The following is a 19,546-nucleotide window of genomic DNA, read 5'->3' on the forward strand; positions in this document are numbered from 1 at the left end:
AGTTGCGTGTGGAGGCTGAAGAGATTGGGGAGACACTGAATGAATACTTTTCTTCAGTATTTACTCAGGAACAGGGCATTGTCGTCAATGTGAATACTGAGTCACAATTAAGCAGAATGGATGGCGTTGAGGTATGTAGAGAAGAGGTGTTGGAAATCCTGGAAAAGGTGAAAATAGATAAGTCCCCTGGGCCTGATGGCATTTATCCTAGGATTCTCTGGGAAGCAAGGGAGGAGATTGCAGAGCCATTGGCCTTAATTTTTATGTCCTCGTTGTCTACAGGAGTAGTGCCAGAAGACTGGAGGATAGCAAATGTGATTCCCTTGTTCAAGAAGGGGAGTAGGGATAACCCAGTAAATAGTGCGGTGAGGAAGGCATATGGCGTACTGGCTTTTATTGGTAGAGGAATTGAGTTCCGGAGTACTGAGGTCATGTTGCAGTTGTATAAGACTCTGGTGCGGCCGCATCTGGAATATTGTGTGCAGTTTTGGTCGCCATACTATAGGAAGGATGTGGAGGCACTGGAACGGGTGCAGAGGAGGTTTACCAGGATGTTGCCTGATATGGTAGAAAGATCGTATGAGGAAAGGCTGAGGCACTTGGGGTTGTTTTCATTGGAGAAAAGAAGGTTTAGGGGTGACTTAAACTCAATCCCCTTGTTAATGAAAGCCAAAACACCATAGGTATCTCAATGGTCTAAATATCTGAAGCCCTCTCTCCTGCATCAGCCTCGCAGCCACATGTTAAGTTGCATTCGCTGACTGTTCCTCATCTCCCTAACTCGTGGCACCAATAGCAAATCTGAAATCACTACTCTATTCGTCCTGCTCTTCAGCTTCCAACCTAATTGTCTGAAGTCACTTTTTAGATCCTCAATCCCTTTTTGGCTATATCATTGGTGCCAATATGTATCACGATCTCACCCAGTTAAAAACCTTCCCAGAAGTCCTTCGCTCCTCCCTCGCACCTCTCGGCAAATGGTATGTGGGATTTGTGATGTAATATGCAAAAGTGCCTACCAGCTGAAGCCAAGTGGACGTCATCAGGTTCTATAAATGGCTTTGTCATTATAAAATGTGTCAAGTGGAGCATGGGAATCCTGTTGCAACTGGCCATCCTCACCTGTCTGACTGAGCTTGGGGAACACCACATGAGTGTAGGCAATGGCAGAGCTTCACACAGAGCATGTCCTGAGCAATGACGTCCTAGGCTAGCCACAGCAAAACCCCACAACCGAGTCAAGTCATACCATTGTAGTTGCTGCCTGTATGTGGAATCAAAATGGTAAAGGTGACCTACAAGGCCTGACTTGAGTAAGCAATCACATTGGCTGGCATTCAGGATAACTCATTGGATAGTCCACCTACATTTGGGTTGGAACAGTTAAATTGCTTAGCAACATCCAAATCGGAACCAATTGTATTAATGTTTGGTTAAGTGGTCAGCTGGTACTCATGAAAGTCGATATCGGTGCAGCTGTATCTGTGATTGCAGAACCTGCCTTAAACAAGATTCACTGTGGACTGCAACCCTTGTGTTTGCAGTAGATCTTGGCCAGACTGAGAACATACCCAGGGAACCATTACAGATTGAGGTAGCAACTTTGGTTCCACTCTCCTTTGCAAAGCACTTGCTGTAGTTACCACTGATTGTAGTCAGTGGTTGAGAAAGATTCATCTTGATTGGCTCAACATTTCTCGATTAGAAAATGCATGCCTCAGTGGAGTTCTACTGAAATAACCAAGAGCTTTTCAGGAAGATCTAGGGACTATAAAAGGGACCAAAGCCACTTTGCTTCCTGGTCAACAATTAATTCTGTGGTTTAGCAATGCAAGCCCAGTGCCAATTGCCTTATGGAAAAAGTAGTGGGAGAAATCAGGAAACTGGAAAGTGAAAGAATCATCAAACCAGTGTAGTTTGTGAAATGAGCAGCACTGATTGTGAAGCATAACAGCTCAGTGTGCCTTTGTGGGGATTTTAAGCAAATGGTAAACCACTTCTCGCAGCTGGATAAATATCCAATCCCTCACATAGAGGAGTTGTATACGGAGGGGGGAACTGGCTTCGAAGCTGGACATAAGCCACACTTACCTGCAATTGCGACTAGATAAGGAATCCAAGAGGTACATCACAATTAATACCCATGACGGTTTGTACCAATGGCATTTGACTGCACTCTTTTCCAGTGAACCATTTTGCAATAATGCCAACATCTACATGATGTAAAAGTAATTTAATTGCCCCAGTGAAAATTAAACCAAGACAGAGTCTGTGCTCTAAATTGTGAATATTTCTGAATAAGCCCTTTATTCTTTGACATTGATCGAATATTATCATTAGGTAGAAGTTTGTTTTTATACATGTATCTCTGATTACTTTTTATTATATTATTCTTATTTCTGTCATTAAGGAAGACAACAAATTGTGTCAGCTTATAAAATGATTGTAGAAGATATTTCTTCATTCATGGAATGCCAATGTTGTTGGGTAGGTCAGCCAATCATTAACCATCCCTAATTTCCCAGAGAGCAATTAAGAGACAAAAACATTCCTGTGTGTCTGGAGTCACGTGTAGGCCCGATCAGGTAGAGACAGTAGATTTCCTTCCTTAACATCAGTGAACCATATGGGTTTTTATAACTGACAGTAACCACATGGTTGCCATTAGGCTAACTTTTAATTCCAGATTATATTTACTTCATAGTTTGCCACCTGCCATAATAGGATTCAAACCTGTGTCCCCAGGACATTGGCCTTGGTTTCTGGATTGCAAGTCCATTGACATTACCACAACATCACCTGTTCAAGTCACTACTGGAGCAGTGTTTTGTGTGACAGAAATCATTTGGATTTTCTGATCTCAAGGGTGGCATTCCCTACTTCATGTTCGATTCATATAAGACTCTGCACTTTAATCTCTTGTCAGACCATTTTGGATATTTGTTTCTGTGATTTTATTATTCTTGGGATTATTTTTTGAAGCAAAGCATGCTTGAATTGAAATAAAGTTCAAATATCTAGGAAACATTGGTTTCCTAGATATTCACTTGCCTTCTGCAAAATCTTGTGTCTCATTTATTTCTGCTGTATCATCCTTTATGATATTATTTTCTTACCTCTCATTTCCTGGAAAGCACTTGGTGTTTTAAGAAGTACCTGGTAAGTCAGCTTCAGCAGTTGAGGTGTGAATGGGATTGTCTTGGAAATGAGAAGGTAATTGTGTTGGGCAGCACCGACGGCAACTTCTGTCTTAACGCTTTGATGAATACATGTTCAGGATGGCAATCGTTTCCTGTAACGTTTGAAAATTCTATCAAAGTGTTTCAAATTGTGTTCACATTTTGATTTATTTGTAAATGCTTGCAGACCTTCAGTAAGAGGGTTTACCCATTTCGAAACTTTGCAATAACTTACTCACAGATGCTCAATTCGGGTTCTATCAGGGTTGCTCAGCTACTGACTTCATTACGGAAAGCTGAACTCCAGAGGGGAGATGAGAATGACTGACCTTGACATCAAAGCTGCTTTTGGCATCCAGGGGCCTTAGCAAAATCTGAGTCAGTGGGAATCAGGAGAAAATCAGGCAGCACTGCTGCCTCACAGCGCCTGAGACCCGGGTTCATTTCCCGCCTCAGGCGACTGACTGTGTGGAGTTTGCACGTTCTCCCTGTGTCTGCGTTGGTTTCCTCCGGGTGCTCCGGTTTCCTCCCACAGTCCAAAGATGTGCAGGGTCAGGTGAATTGGCCATGCTAAATTGCCCGTAGTGTTAGGTAAGGGGTAAATGTAGGGGTATGGGTGGGTTTCGCTTCGGCGGGTCGGTGTGGACTTGTTGGGCCGAAGGGCCTGTTTCCACACTGTAATGTAATCTAATCTAATCTAAAATCTCTCTGCTGATTGGAGTCGTACCTGATGTAAAGGAAGATGGTTGTGCTGGTTAGAGGTCAGTCATCTTATTATCTCCAGGACATTTATGCAGGAGTTCCTTTGGGTAGTGTCCTAGGCTGAACTATCTTCAGTTCCTTCTTTAATGACCTTCCCTCCATCATTAAATCTGAAATGGGCATGTTTGCTAATGATATTCAACACTATTTTCAGCTCATCTGATTGAAGCAGTCTATGTCCAAATATTATAAGTCCTGGATAATATCCAGTCCGTGAGCTGACAAGTGGCAAGTAATATTTGTGCTTCACAAAGCATCGGCCATCTACAACAAGAAAATGTAACCATCGTCCCTTGACATGTGATAACATTACTATCGCTAATTCTCTAGGAGAAAGTGAGGACTGCAGATGTTGGAGATCAGAGCTGAAAATGTGTTGCTGGAAAAGCGCAGCAGGTCAGGAAGCATCCAAGGAGCAGGAGAATCTTCAGGAATTCCTGAAGAAGGGCTCATACCCGAAATGTTGATTCTCCTGCTCCTTGGATGCTGCTTGACCTGCTGCGCTTTTCCAGCAATACATTTTCAGCTATCGCTAATTCTCCCACTGTCAACATTCCAGGTTACCATTGACCAAAACCTGAACTGGACTATAAATCCTATGGCTGCAGGCCACACTTGTGATACTGAAGCATTCAAAGGTACAGATCAAAGTGCTGAAAAATGGGATTAGATTAGTTAGGTGGATGTTTTTGACTAGTGCAAACTCAATGAGCTGAAGGGTCTTTTAAAATGCAACTGTACAATTCTAAGAGCAGGCCACAAACTAAGAATCTTGCAACAAGTAATTCACCTCCTGACTCCCAAAGCCTGCATACAGCCTACAAGGCACAAGTCAGGAATATAGTGGATTATATTGCACTTGACTGGATGAGTGTAGCTCCACAGCACTCAAGGTATTTGATACCATCCATAACAAAGCAGCCTGCTTAATTCACACCAAATCCTCAAACATTTGCTCTGACCACCACCAACACTCAATAGTGGTGTATCATCTACAAGATGTACTTCAGAAATCTACGTTGGCTCCTTAAATAGTGCCTTTCATACTACAAACTAACCAACTAGAAGGACAAGGGCAGCAAAACACCACCACATGCAAGTTTCCTTCCAAGACTTGGCATCCTAACTTGAAAAGATATCTTTCCTTCAATACCTCTGGGTCAAAATCCTGGATCTCTCTAATGTCATTGTGAGTGCACCTACACTAAGTGGACTGCAGCAGTTCAAGAAGGCAGATCACTACCACCATCTTGTGGGCAACTAGGGATGGGCAATAAATGCTGGTTTAGCCAATAAGACCACATGCCCTCAATGAGTGAAGAAAGAAACGTGTTACCAAACTTTATACTTGCAGCCCCTCAAACAACCCCAATGATGCTGTGCAATTGTATTTAAAATGTTTTAAATCAGTAAGCAGGTTCAGATGAGCAGGTGGTATTTTGGAACAGAATAGTCAACTATTAGCTAAAAATGTACGATCTGCTATTTTTCCCACTAAATTGTTTTATGTAAAATGATGAATTGACAGAATGGAAACTAATATATCACTTTTTAAACATTCAGAAAGATACCTTGACATGATTATTTATTAATTGGGTTGCCTTTTAATGAAACCTTTCCTTGAAATCTTCAGTTTCTTCCCAAAATATGGGTTTGATGGGATTGCAGTGTGTGATTCACCCGTCTATTGAGTCAAAACGTAGGCAGCATGCCAACATCAAAGATGTGAGCATATAGCTAGCATGTACATTGAGAGACAATAGACAATTGACAATAGTTGCAGGAGTAGGCCATTCTGTCCTTCTAGCCTGCACCACCATTCAATATGATCATGGCTGATCATCCTTAATCAGTATCCTGTACCTGCCTTATCTCCATAACCCTTGATTCCACTATCTTTGAGAACTCTATCCAACTCTTTCTTAAATGAATCCAGAGACTGGGCCTCCACTGCCCTCTGGGCAGTGCAATCCACACAGCCACCACTCTCTGGGTGAAGAAGTTTCTCCTCATCTCTGTCTTAAATGGTCTACCCCGTATTTTTAAGCTGTGTCCTCTGGTTCAAACTATCATGAATGACTTGCATTACTTAAAGGAGAAGTGCATTGTGACTTGAACAGGAGTTGGGTGTTATTTCTAATTGTCAACTGGGGGAAAGAAAACAGCAAATGAAAGAAGGGAATGGGCATCCCAGTTTTGTAATCCATCACTGAGCTTTCCTCAGAAGGAGCAGGAGGAATTCCAGACACAAGATGAGAAGGCAGTGGGATCAGATAACAATGGAGGTCAATAGCAGAAGTCAAGCCTAATGACCTCTGTGCTGTGATAAAAAACACTTAATGATCTGAGAAAAGTTTCAGCATCAATGATTGTATTCTGATACAATTGTCCATGCCCCCATCGCTCACCAATAACTTATATTTACATTTCATCTCACCCTCACATTCTTAGCACCATTGCACATCTCAAACACATAATTTTTAGCTTACACACACTGCAAACCATTTAACCAGAACAGTTACAATACGACCTTGCCCTGCTGTGAAAGTTTTGTGGCTGCAACTGTTGGCAGATATCAGTTACAATCTCTTTGGTGAAGTACAGACATCTCAAACTTTGCTCATAAAGTTCAGGCAGATGAAATACAGGTATAATATCACAACTCCTTCTATTTAAAAACGGTAATGGACCTAAAACTAGAGACACAGGAAGCTGCTCATAATGTATGTTAGACATTACATAACTGTCCACTTATACACGTGCACCAAAACAATTTTTGTGAAGGTTATCATAGTGTTGAGCTTTCTACAGGTCAGGCTCCTTTCAAACAGCTACAGGGCATCTTTGCAGCAAAAGCACCCGAAAAAGGCATAGAATTGTATGAAAGGCTTTGACCCAGAAGCAAGGAAGATTTACAATTTTAAAAGATCTATGGAATCTGTAATTTTATTGAACAATTTTTGAAAGAACTTTAAAGAGTTTGTATTAATTGCAAAAGTATCAAATGTAATTTTCATTATCAGTAGGAAATATTGCATGAAAATATTGGTCTAAGGGACTTGGTGATCCTTGACCTGGAAACAGTACCAATGTATCAACATACAAAGTAGGTGTAGGCACCTGGATCCTGAGAACATGCTCTGCCATTCAATAAGATTGTGGCTGATCTGGTTACTTCACTAACATGCCCATGCCAATAGCAATTCCATCCCTTTGCTTTTCAAGAATTTACCTATCTCTGAAATTAAAATATTCAAATGATTCTGCTTCCACCACCAATGGATGTTGAGAATTCCAAAGATTCTCAACCCTTTGTGAGAAAGTATTTTTCTTAATCTCTGCCTGTAAGTGTGACTCCTTATTTTAACATTGGTGCCTAGTTGTAGATTCCTGTCAGGATCATATGTTTCAAGAAAGTCACCTCTTACTCTTCTAAATTCCAGTGAATATGCATTTAGCCTATTTAACCTCTCATCTAAAACAACCTGCACATTTAAGGGATGAGTCTGATAAAAAATCTGCATTTTTTCAACAAATTTACATCCTTCCTTCCTTCCTTCAACAAGGAGGTTAATACTGTACACAGTACTGCAGTATGGTTTCAATTCTATATAAAACTGAATCATGGCCACCCTAAATCTGCATTCAATCCCCCTTGCAATAAACAATAGCTGTGTTAGCTTTCCGAGTTACTTATATCATACTAATGTTCTGGATCACTCAGATCCATTTTCATCTCAGAGCTCTGAAGTTTCTCATCAGTTAGACAATATCTAGTTTTATTGTGAACAACGAAAGAGTACATGAGAAACACAGCAGGTCTGGCAGCATCTATGGAGAGAAATGACTAGATTAGATTCCCTACAATATGGAAACAGGCCCTTCGGCCCAACAAGTCTACACTGACCCTCCAAAGAGTAACCCAACCAGACCCATTCCCCGACCCTACATTTATCACTGACTAATTAACCTAACACTATTGGAAATTTAGCATGGCCAATTCACCTAACCTGCACGTCTTTTGATTGTGGGAGGAAGCCCATGCAGACATGAGGAGAACGTGCAAACTCCATACAGTCACCCGAGGCCGGGTCATTGGTGCTGAGGCAGCAGTGCTAACCACTGAGCCACTGTGCCGCCCGTTAATAAGTAATAACATTTCAAACCAATATGACTCTTTTACAGAGCACCCTCTGGGTGCTCCGGTTTCCTCCCACAGTCCAAAACAAATGTGCAAGTTAGGTGAATTGGCCATGCTATATTGCCCGTGGTGTTCGGTGAAGGGGTAAATGTAGGGGAATGGGTCTGGGTGGGTTGCGGGTCGGTGTGGATTTGTTGGGACAAAAGGCCTTATTCCGCACTGTAAGTAATCTAATCTAAAAAAATGTTTTTAAAAATTGTTAGCCAATTGTAACCTATAAAATCTTGTGACTATCTGTATTCCGTTGGATTGACTTGGGACCATACGATCAAGCTGGTCTCTTTGTTTCTCCCTGTGATATCACAAATAAATTTGTCAATACTCAAGGCTTGTGTGATGCATTATGTCTAAATTGGACCACTGCAAGTGATTCACCCTCCGAATAACTTACTTCTTCCCAAACACAGAGTCTTAGAAGAAGTGGCAAGTGAGATAGTTGATAATGGATTTAATTAACCAAACTTCTCGAGATTCAGAGAACATTCTGTTAGGTTGAAAAATAGCAAATGTAACACCTTTATCCAGGGGGGAGACAAAGATCATGAACTACAGGCCAGATTAGCCTAACATCTGTCATTGGGATAATGTAAGAAACTATTATTAATGACACTACAGCAAAGCAGTACAAATCATTGAGGCAATTGAACAGAGCGAACATCAATTTGTGGAAGGAAATCATGTTTAACCAAATTATTTGGAATACTTTTAAGAAATTATATTTGCTGTGGATAAAGGGAAATTGTTCGATGCATTGTATTTAGATTTTCAGATGGTATTTTGGAAAATAAAGTTCATAGTGCAAGGGGTTACATATTGGTATGGATAGAAGATTGGTTAGCTAACAGGAATCAGAAAGTAGTCATAAACAGATTTTTTTTGGGTAAGTTGTAGTGAGCAGCATACCATAGGGATCAGTGCTGGGACCTCAACTGTTTACAATGTATATAAATAGCTTGGATGGTGATATGGTTAAGTTTGAGGATGGCACAAAACAAGTTGGAAAATGAGTTTTCAATTGAACATATGTAGGCTATAAAGAGAGAGTGAGCAATAATTTGGCAAGTAAAGTATAATGCGTGAAAATGTGAAATCCATTATTATTCCAATGTGATTTATAAAACTAGATCTGTAGAAGAGTCATATTGGTTTGAAATGTTATTATTTCTTTATGGGCGGCACAGTGGCTCAGTGGTTAGCACTGCTGCCTCAGCACCAATGACCTGACCTCGGGTGACTGTATGGAGTTTGCACGTTCTCCTCATGTCTGCGTGGGTTTCCTCCCACAATCAAAAGATGTGCAGGTTAGGTGAATTAGCCATGCTAAATTTCCAATAGTGTTAGGTTAATTAGTCAGTGATAAATGTAGGGTCAGGGAGGGTTACTCTTTGGAGGGTCGGTGTAGACTTGTTGGGCCAAAGGGCCTGAGGAAACCCACGCAGACACAGGGAGAATGTGCAAACTCCGCACAGTCAGTCACCTGAGGTGGGAATTGAGCCCAGGTCTCTGGCGCTGTAAGGCAGCAGTGCTAACCACTGTGCCACCGTGCCGCCCAATTAGCAAACTGTTAATTACAGAATAATGGGTAGGCATAAGGAAACTTGCTCAGCATTAGCTCCAGTCAGGTAGCATCTGGACCGTGTCAGTTAGTAGCTGATAAGCAGGCGTTAGTATATAACAGATCCTTGCAAAGAGAAGAATGGCTTCATGCAAAGAGATGAATTTGTTTATCAGGTGTCTGCACAACTGCAAGGCCAACCATCTCAGGCAGGCATGGAAACAAGCTGTCTACCTATGTAAGGCAAAATGGTTTCCACACATTAATATGTGACAAAATGGCTTCCACAATTCTCCCACATTCTGGATATGTCTATTAAGACTCAAGGACACTGAGCCTGCAACACCAAAGATTTCCTCAGTACCCCCTCCCTGGTAAATTGTAAGATAGATGGGAAAGATGATGGACAGGTCAAGAGGGCAATGCCAAGTTGGAGGCTTGGGACTGGGATAAGGTGAGGGGGGAAGGGGAAATGAGGAAACTGGTGAAATTCACAGGAAATGACTTCACCATAGGAAATAACAACACCAACCCAAAGAAGCCCAAACATATAAATAGAAAGCAGGAATCATATACAGTGCTTCGCCTGAGGCCCACTGAAGATGTTAGGATAAAGTGAGGACTGCAGATGCTGGAGATCAGAGCTTAAAAATGTGTTGCTGGAAAAGCGCAGCAGGTCAGGCAGCAGAATTGATGTTTCGGGCATAAGCCCTTCTTCAGGAATGAGGAGGGTGTGCCAAGCATGCTAAGATAAAAGGTAGGGAGGAGGGACTTGGGGGAGGGGCGTTGGAAATGCGATAGGTGGAAGGAGGTTAAGGTGAGGGTGATAGGCCAGAGAGGGAGTGGGGGCGGAGAGGTCGGGAAGAAGATTGCAGGTCAAGAAGGCGGTGCTGAGTCTGAGGGTTGGGACTGAGAAAAGGTCGGGGGAGGGGAAATGAGAAAGCTGGAGAAATCTGCATTCATCCCTTGTGGTTGAAGGGTTCCTAGGCAGAAGATGAGGCGCTCTTCCTCCAGGCGTCGTGTTGCTATGGTTTGGCGATGGAGGAGGCCGACCTGCATGTCCTTGGCGGAGTGGGAGGGGGAGTTAAAGTGTTCTGCCACATGGCGGTTGGGTTGGTTGGAGCAGGTGTCCCAGAGGTGTTCTCTGAAACATTCCGTAAGTAGGCGGCCTGTCTCTCCAATGTATAGGAGGCTACATCGGGTGCAGCAGATGCAATAAATGGTGTGTGTGGAGGTGCAGGTGAATTTCTGACGGATATGGAAGGATCCCTTGGGGCCTTGGAGGGAAGTGAGGGGGGAGATGTGGGCGCAAGTTTTGCATGTCTTTCAGGGGAAGGTGCCGGGAGTGGAGGTTGGGTTGGTGGGGGGTATGGATCTGACGAGGGAGTCGCGGAGGGAGTGGTCTTTCCAGAGGGGTGGGAAGGGATCTTTATATTGCTGACGCTAAACGCCAGCTCGTGGACACCTCCTCCTACTGCCCCCTTGACCATGACCCCACCTCCCACCACCAAACCATCATCTCCAAGACCATCCATAACCTCATCTCCTCAGGGGATCTCCCATTCACCGCCTCCAACCTCATAGTCCCACAACCCCGCACCGCCCGTTTCTACCTCCTGCCCAAAATCCACAAACCTGACCGCCCCGGCCGACCCATTGTCTCAGCCTGCTCCTGCCCCACCGAACTCATTTCTGCATACCTTGACATGGTCCTGTCCCCCTTAGTCCAAGATCTCCCCACCTACGTTTAGGACACCACCCACGCCCTCCACCTCCTCCATGATTTTCGCTTCCCCTGCCCCAACGCCTTATCTTCACCATGGACATCCAGTCCCTATACACTTCCATCCCCCATTACAAAGGCCTCAAAGCCCTCCGCTTCTTCCTTTCCTGCCGAACCAACTAGTACCCTTCCACTGACACTCTCCTTCGCCTGACTGAACTGGTCCTCACTCTGAACAACTTTGCTTTCCAATCCTCCCACTTCCTCCAAACCAAAGGAGTAGCCATAGGCACCTGCATGGGCCCCAGCTATGCCTGCCTCTTTGTTGGATACGTGGAACAGTCCATCTTCCGCAGCTACACTGGCACCAACCCCCAACTTTTTCTCCGCTACATCGATGACTGTATCCCACAAGGAGGTTGAACAGTTCATGCACTTTACTAACACCTTCCACCCCGCCTTCAAATTTACCTGGACTGTCTCAGACTCCTCCCTCCCCTTCCTAGACTTCTCCATTTCTATCTCGGATGACCGACTCAACACGGACGTTTACTATAAACCGACTGACTCCCACAGCTACCTAGATTACACCTCCTCCCACCCTGCCCCCTGTAAAAATGCCATCCCATATTCCCAATTCCTTCGCCTTCACCCCATCTTTAACCACTGAAGATGTTACCTAGTAGGGTGATGAAATGTCTGGAAATGAATCTTCCAGCTCAGCGAGTGAACCTACATCCAGATGTTGTTAATCTTGAATGGGTGCAAGAAAGACTTACAGGCATTTTGCTGAGACTGGAAGGTTTGAGCTACAGGAAGAAGTTTAATAGGCTTGGGCTTTTTTCACTGGAATGTTAGCTACTGAGGGGTGATGTTACAGTGGTTTATAAAATTATTAAGATCCTGGTTAGGGTGAATAGCCAAGATCTTTTTTCCAGATTAGAGAGTCCAAAACTGGAGGACATAGGTTTAATGTGAGAGGGGAAAGCTTTAAAAAGGATCGGAGGTGAGCTTTTTCAAACAGAGTGTGGTTCACATCTGGAATGAGCTACAAGAGGAAGTCATGGAGGGGAGTACAATTACAACAGTTAAAAGGATGGGTATATGAATAGGAAGTGCTTAGAGGGATATGGGCCAAATACTGGCAAATGGGACTAGGTCAGATTGGATGTATGTTTGGCACGGATGTCTTGCATTGACGGGTCTGTTTTCATGCCGTCTGAGTCCCCTCTTGGATTTTCCTTTCCTGTTGGAATGTATTTACTTTGTTTATTCTGAAATATACCCTTAACTGCCTGCTACTGCATACCTTAATCGAATTTGCCAGTTTAGTTTAAAATATTAGTCATTGATCTACCCTCCTACACCTCAAACCAAATGTAAAATTCAATCATGTTGATTGCTGTTACCTCGGGGTGCCTTCACTATGAAGCTATTAAGTAATCTTATTTCTTTGCATATAGTTTACTATAGTTTCTCTCCAGTTGGCTCTAAAATATACTGTTCCAAGAAATAATCCTCAAACCATTGTACCAGCTCCGCATTGAACCTAACTTTGCCTATCTGAATTTCCACTCTACATATAGATTAAAATCCCCCATGATTATTGTTGTACCTTTTATATTCTGTCCTACCAGATGGTTTGTGTTAGGGAGCCTATAAATCACTTTCACAAGTGAATTCCTGCCATTATTTTCTCTCATCTCTACTCTCCCTGTTACACTCCTTGCTAGAACCTGTCCCAGCATTGTTCAGGTGTATGTAGATTGTAACTTTCGTCAGTATCAAAACCAGTACCCCACAAACCCAGAACCCACTTCTCCCAAACCAATCATGAATCATTTCCAAAATCTTATTTCCCATGTTAATTTGCATACACTCGAGTAATAATGCAGAGATTATCACTTTTGAGGTTCTGCTTTATAATTTGAAGGCTCGCTCCTCATTTGGACTAAGCAGAATCTCCTTCCTTGCCAAACCCATATTGTAGTACCTACATGGGCCACAATAACTGCACTGTCCCGCTCTACTCTAAGTTCCAGGTTTGCTTAAACTTTTGTATCTTCAGTGCCAATTGCAGTTGTGGGTCTGTGCACCGAGCTGAGAAGTTGAGTTACTGATGTTTCATCCCCTGTCAAAATGACATCTTCAGTGCTTTGGTTTCCAGTTGTTCATTGTAGTGGCCAGTACATTGGGTCTAGGTTTATATGCTTGTTGATGGAGTCAGTTAATGAGTGCCATCCTTCTAGAAGCTCTCATTGAAGGATTCCATCAACAAGCACGCATACCTAGACCCTACATACTGTAACGACTAACTGGAACTGGCAACCTAAAGCAGCAGGAATGGAACCAAATAAATTCCAAGGATACACTACAGCAGCACTTCACAGGAGGCTCCAAAGCACTGAGGATGTCACTTGGACTGGGAATGAAACATCTGCAAATCAACTTTCCAGCTTAGCGAACATACCTACAACTGCGACAACTCTAAAGTTTTTCCCAGCCCTGAGAACAATGTCAATGTCCCCCTCACTATACTATCACCTACTTCTGGCATGTTGCTTCTTGCTCTCCCCAGTTGAGTAGCATGGTGCTATGATTGGATGACTCATCCACTATATGGCCCTCTCTCTCATCTATATAAGCTGAGAAAATCTCAAACATATTGGACAATCACAAAGACTGAGACTCCTACAATCCTTTGGAGTCGCTGTCACAGTCAAACCTTCCTGTCCCTGAACACTGAGCAAATTAGAAGAAACTGTCCTAAGGAGTGGGACCACCTCCTGTTACGACAATTCCAGTTAACTTTCCTTCCCCCTGATATGTTACAGTGTCTGCCACTCAGCCTCCTGTTTGTAAACTTTAAGAATTAAAGTCACTGCTGTTTCCCTTGAATCACAGTGGCATACAGCAGCTCCCACATTTTGCATTGTAACACATCAAATACCTTACCATCATTTTTACATAATAATTGATTTATGGAGTTAGCTTCATGGGTTAACAAATCAATAAAGCCGATTCTGAATAACTTTAATACTGAGAGTAAATGTTACCTAAAGTGGGTTTCTTGCTGTCTTCAAGGTCTTGGGCAGCTTCTCCTTGTGATAATATTGGATTTGTTCACGATTACTCGGATTTCACCAGTTTCCTCATTTCCCCTCCCCCCACCTTGTCTCAGTCTGAACTCGGATTTCACCAGTTTCCTCATTTCCCCTCCTGGGCTTATGCCCAAAACGTCGATTCTCCTGTTCCCTGGATGCTGCCTGACCTGCTGCGCTTTTCCAGCAACACATTTTCAGCTCCGATCTCCAGCATCTGCAGACCTCACTTTCTCCTTTGTTCACGATTAGTCAAGCATATACTTATAGAGAGCTAATGATAATATATGTATCATTATGCCATGTGATTGTTGTGGTTCTGTTTGCTGAGCTGGGAATTTGTGTTGCAGACGCAGCTCGGCGAACACAACCACAACAACGAGCACCCAAGCTACAAATCTTCTCACAAACTATGCCATGTGATGTTTGTGTATTAAGGTACTGGCCCCACCTTGAATAACAGCTTTCAAAGATATTCTGAACAGTATGTATTTTCTAGTCCATCAGTATGAGTTTGTTAATCAGCTTGTTAAGTGATAGAGCACAGGGAATATTGGTGTCTGTGATAAAATTGAAATGTCCAAACTCAACTGCAGCTAGATGCAATGGAACATAATAATAGTATCCATGAGGTCAAGCTCCACATTGGTTAATGAAATGTTAATGCTGGTGTGGTAAAAGAAATGGCAGTATTTATCTCTGCTGGCTGCAAGTGACTGAATCTTGAAAACATGAAGCCAGGGAATCAGCCTTTGTTCAATAAAGAGTGCAGGAGGATATGCTAGAAAAAAACAAAAGGCATATCTAAAAATGAGGCATTAACCTGGTGAAGCTACAAAAACAGAACCACTTGTGTGTCTAACATCTTAACAGCAAAACAGCTAAGCAATTGCTCAACCAACAAATCAGATCTAAGCCTTGCAGTCCTGCCACATCCAACTGGTAATAGTGGTGGACAAATAAACAACCTAGTGGGAGAGAGAATCTCCAAAAATATCTCCAGCCTGCAGAGCAAAGTTTTTGCATGGCTGTAGTTTTGTGCAACACCACCCCCAATGGAAAAGGATTTCCCAACTTTGTTATGGACCAGGCCAGATCCCTCAAAACATTTCAAGAAGGTGGCCCAGCCCCTAACTTTGCTAGTTGGTTTAAGCAGGTGTAAGGTTGATATTCCAGAAGAAATGCCATTGGTCAAATCACTTAGTTTTAAACAAAACAGAATTTATTTCAACTGAAGTACAGCATGCTAGGATTGTTGAGTAAATTTTGTGCAATTTGTGCTAAATCATTGCTAAAGTGCTGACTGCTGCAGGAGCAGACAAAAGTGGACCATTACCAAATAAAACCACAAACTCAAAACAACCAGTTGCTGCAGTTTCAGCAGACCGAAAACTGCTCAGATGACAGCCATGGGACTTTCTGTCTGAAGAACTAATTACATGACTGAAACTGTAAGCTTTGCTGTAACTCAAAGATATAAAGGGCGTTGAATTTTGTAATTGGAGAGATAGCTTGGTCAAAACCTACATTTGGGATGACCTCGCTGCTCCCAAAGCTCTTGTTAAATAAACTGTGTCTGATTCACTGCTAAATTTGAATTTGTGCATTGTTTTACCTACAACAACAAGATTACTGAATGCAACACAAACAACAGAATACCGAATAACTTAACCTCTCCAAAAAAACCAACGGATCATCCCAATTGAATGATGCTGTTCCAAATACTTGCAACAATCCCCATGAACGTCTCTTGGCACAAAAGGTAAAATCAAACACAGGTCCTTACTGGAGAGAAGTCAGAGAGGGAGTATCAGCCCAGACCTGCTTCTCTGGGTTCTGCAGCTTTTTCCACACTACTGCTGAAAAACCAAACCAGAAAAAAGCTGATCTGGGAGAACTGGCCACTCCCCTTTCTTTGTACAAGTGTATTTTTAATTTTAAAAAACTTGGAAGACTTCTGCCTGGGGCAATATCTATTAGCTAATATCAATTGTCCCTAAAACCCTTCAGCCCCAGACTTTTCGGAGTCTGTGTTGTTTACGACCTTTCTGAATAAAAAAAGCCAAGGACACATAACCTTGTTAAAATAGCAATTTCATTACAACTTTAATACAACTTAGGCTCAAATGCCAGTGTGAATGAACTTGCCCAGCAACCAATTGTCAAGCCATTCCCAGATACAAGATTTTTTTTTCAGAGGCATTCGGGAATAGAAGAGACACATGACAAATGAGCAATTAGAGGGCTACCTCAACTGAGCACTGGACAGAGTACAACTTAGAAATACAAATACACGTACTTGGATAACCACAAAGATTTCTAGAATACGTAACCAGCCCAGATAATGCAAAGTTATTACTGATCATGGTATTACACCATTAAGGAACAGAGGCTAACTCAAACTGATGTACAGCACATCATTCATGTGTGAAGACAGTGGTGGAGAAAACTTGGATAATATGATTATGTGGTAATGTTAAATGACAGCAACATTTGGTTTGTTCCTACTTCTTATGATCTTATTATTGGATACTTGTTAAATTTTGTAATGGTACTTGCCTCTACCAGCCTTCCAGGTAATGTATTCCAGATACCCACCACATGCTGGGTGAAAATATTCTTCCTTAAATCCCTCCCAAACCCCCTTTACCTTGAATCTATGCTCCCTTGATAATGATTGGTCTTATAAGAGGAAATGTTTCTCAGAGCTATATCGAAGTTTAAATTGTTATTTGGACGCACAGAACTTGTGTATTAATTGAGTATGGATTTTGAAGATCAGTCACTTGGATCCGAAACTTTAATTTTGTTTCTCTCTCCACAAATGCTGCCAGGATTGCTGAGTTTCTCCAGCATTTTTCTGATTTAATTGAGTATTCATGGATGTGTCTTTATTGAGTAATACTGTACTGTACCAAAAATTGAATTGCTCATCTTGAAAAGTCTGTTTTAACTGTTTGCATAATGATCAAACTGAGAACATTTGGCTTTGTACAACAATGTTTATTTGTTTAGGATACTTTCGTGTTTGGAACAAGGGGGCTGTTTCATGGTCAGTATATTCGTATATCTTTAGGAGGCATTGTTATGCTATCGTCACTATATCGTAGCATGTGACACGAGACTTTAAAGATCTCAGAATCTATTTTGACACCGTCCGTTTGATTTATTGCATACTGATGCAGGCAAACTACTCTTTGTCACCAACAGATTAATGTTACTCCAGACATTGTGGGGAGAATCTTTTTTACGTGCCTGATCGATGGCAAGAAATGTGTGTTTAAACATTCCTCAACGCACCTTTAGTAGAGAGCCGGTGAAATCCAGGAAAAAAAACGAAATGACCGTCTTTCACTGAAATTATAATTAAAATGTAACTTTATAGTCCTGTTCCTCGTTGTATTGTCATGTTCTCTTTCCAAGAAAAACAGGTTTAATTTAGAAATCAATGTCATTTTGAGGAGGCAGAAGAAAGGAACTGAGATAAAAATTGGGACAGTTTGCTGTCTGGACAGTGTGATGGAATCTAAGAATTTAAGATTTGTTTTTGTGACAAACCAAACTGAAAAAGAAACAACTTTCTGCAATATGCAAATGAGATTAGCAATCAAAACCTAAGGTTTCTTTGGAAAATGAAACTGGTTGCCGTCAAGTACTGTAATAGGACCAGGACACATCTGAGCTTAGATGCTGAGGCCAGATGTTGGCTAGACAAACTAAAGAGGGAGGCTGCATTCAGGAATTGGGATTGGGAAAACTGGCAGTTGCTGAAGCTGCTTCTTTTACTTGAAGTCGATGTTGATGGGTCTACCCCCATCAAGACCACTATAAGTAAAGTTGAAGTGTTGCCACAGACATGAACTATTTTGCTCAGTGTTGTACCCATGGAACTCCGATTGGTTTGGTGCTGCTGTTTGCTGGGGATTCGACTAAATGCTAGAAACAAAGGGAGCCCGAAGTCAACTTGTTGTGATTCACTACTTTGAGATTCTTGATGGTTCAGATTAGTGCTATATCTGAAGTGTGGACTGCCTCATAAATCTAGGACATATAGGTGTCATAGCTGATATTTCCTGTATAATTTATAGCTCATATTGACCACCGTGCCTTAGTTCCTTCTGAAACTGTTAATTTTAGTTTGACTGGTACAGTAAACGATTTAAAGTGGAATCTTATTTGATGACAACCAGTTTCATTAACCCTGGAAAGTTTAGGTTTTGATTTCTAATTTCATTTACATCTTGGAGGAAGTAGTTTCTTTTTCTGTTTGGGTTGTTACAAAAACAAATTGATTCCTTTTGTCGTGGACAGAAATACTGTCGGGGTGGGGGAGGGGATCGGGTTTACCATTAACCAAAAACTGAACTGTACTCATCATCTAAATACTATGACTGCAAAAACCAGAGTGGGGGTAGAACAGCCTGCGGGGAATAACTCACCTGCTGACGCCCGAAAGCCTGTCCACTAGATGGGTAGGTGCAGCTCAATAAAGCACATTCAACTCAATACCATCCAGGACAAAGCAACTCATTTGATGAGTAGACCACCCACAACTTACACATTCTACCACAGCAGCAGTATTGCCAAGATACATCGTAATAGCTTACTTTGGCTCCATAGGTCATGATTTCCAAATAGATCAAGGCCAGCAGTTACATCTCCTGCGAATTCCCCTCCAAGTCACACGCCAACTGACTTGAAATTATCCCGCAATTCCTTCACTGGCACAGGGGGGAGAATGTTGCCAGTCCTCCCCTACCTTGGGTGTATCAACTTGCCAAAGACTGCAGCAGTTCAGGGTGGTAACTCCCCACCACCTTATCAAAGACAAGTAGAGAGCGACAAAACTGCAGGCCTTGCCGGTGATACCCACATCAGGAGTGAATCGAGAAACGAAATTGAAGAGGAACTAGAAGAAAATGGTCGTGAAAATATTCGTAAAATTGGAACCTGCACACACCGATCAAAATTCATATTCAGGCCCAATATTCATCATTAACATCTCGCTGCTTTCAGGGATTTCAT

General features: G+C 42.2%; 1 gene segment (V, D, J or C); it reads right to left on the minus strand.

The window, feature by feature from the left end:
* Positions 1 to 19,546, minus strand: part of LOC122555190 — a 181,835-nt gene that overhangs the window by 108,310 nt on the left and 53,979 nt on the right.

Source organism: Chiloscyllium plagiosum, chromosome 12 (genome assembly GCF_004010195.1).
Source record: "Chiloscyllium plagiosum isolate BGI_BamShark_2017 chromosome 12, ASM401019v2, whole genome shotgun sequence".
In the NCBI taxonomy this organism is placed as follows: Eukaryota; Metazoa; Chordata; class Chondrichthyes; order Orectolobiformes; family Hemiscylliidae; genus Chiloscyllium; species Chiloscyllium plagiosum.